The sequence below is a fragment of the Pygoscelis adeliae genome, unplaced genomic scaffold (assembly GCF_000699105.1).
Source record: "Pygoscelis adeliae isolate BGI_AS28 unplaced genomic scaffold, ASM69910v1 Scaffold766, whole genome shotgun sequence".
In the NCBI taxonomy this organism is placed as follows: Eukaryota; Metazoa; Chordata; class Aves; order Sphenisciformes; family Spheniscidae; genus Pygoscelis; species Pygoscelis adeliae.
In genome coordinates, this window is record NW_008825008.1 from 12,429 (window position 1) to 13,686 (window position 1,258).

At 65.5% G+C, this 1,258-nt stretch overlaps 1 protein-coding gene across 1 annotated transcript in view; it reads right to left on the reverse strand.

The window, feature by feature from the left end:
- PDLIM7 (PDZ and LIM domain 7 (enigma)) overlaps positions 1-1,258 on the reverse strand; it is a gene marked incomplete at its 3' end in the record, with an annotated part of 12,905 nt that overhangs the window by 4,962 nt on the left and 6,685 nt on the right. The gene's annotated exons all lie outside the window — the stretch shown is intronic.

A 1,258-nucleotide genomic window follows, 5' to 3' on the forward strand; every position in this document is an offset into this window, starting at 1 on the left:
CCTCTATCAGCGCAACTTCCCAGGGTCGCACACAGGGGTGCTGGGGGGCTCCAGCAGCTGCAGGGGCTGCCTGCCAGGGGCAGAGGGGAGGCGCTCAGCCGGGATCGTGCACGTGCCCAGCACCATGGCACGGGGCGGTACACCCAAAGGTGCCCTCACACACACCAACCCCCTTGCCAGACCCTGGCACTCACCACTGCTCCCCTGTGCCCCAGCCAGACCCACGGGCATCCCTGTGGCATCAGAAAAACGGCGGCACAACAGTCAATATTTCACCCGTGGCTCAGCCCATCCCTCCTGTATGCACCCCCAGCCCCAGAGAGACACCAGCATCATTCACTCCAAACCAGCCTCCCGGCCACCTCCCAGCCCCATGGAAAAGCCAGAGACACTCACCCAACTCTGTCCGGCTACCCCGCAGCCCCACACCAGGCTCACGGAACATCGTGCCCCAGGTCCAGGTGCTGCCCAGCACCTCCCAACACCCCCAGCAAGGTGTTGCCAGTGCCACCAGCCTCCTCCAGATCCCATCTGCTCAAGAAGCAACGGTGCAGCTTGGCCTCCCCAGCTCTGCGCCAGCAGTGCCCAGTGATCCTGCCTGGCACAACCAGCACGGGGACACCCCATTTGGGGACAGCCTGCCTGGCAGGCGGGTGCCCGGGCAGGACCCTCCCGAGGGGGCGGTCAGAGCAGTGGCTGAGCGCTGGCGGTGCCCATCGCCGGGTAAGCACAGGGTGGGCTCTGCGGCTAGCCCAACAGCTTGGCTTTGGGGAGAGGGAGAAGACAGAGAGGGAACGTGGTGACGGAGGAGGAGGAGAGGAGAGAAGAAACAGCCACAGGGCAAAGAGCTTCCCAGAGTCACTGCGAACAGCGAGTGCAAACCAGCCAGGAGCTGAGCCCTGGGTGGGCACCCCTGTGGCTCCTGCTGCCGCCCTGGCACACGCTCCCCTTACCTGGGCTTTTTAACAAGCTCATCCTCACGATCCTCCACTGAGCGCAGCAGGAGAGAAAGGAGGAGACAGAGTCAGTCTGTGGCAACCGAGGCCCAGGGACAGGCAGGAAGGGAAAGGCAGGAAAACCGACCTCTCCTCCTGCCGCCCTCCTGCCCAAATGCACAGCCCTGCCCGGCTGCAGGGCAGAGCATGGCCCCAGCCCAGCGGCACCACCACGAGCCCACGCACAGCCCCGGGCAGCTCCCACTGGCTCAGCCACCCCGGAGGGGCCACACGGGGTCAAAACCAACACTCCCGCGCCACCA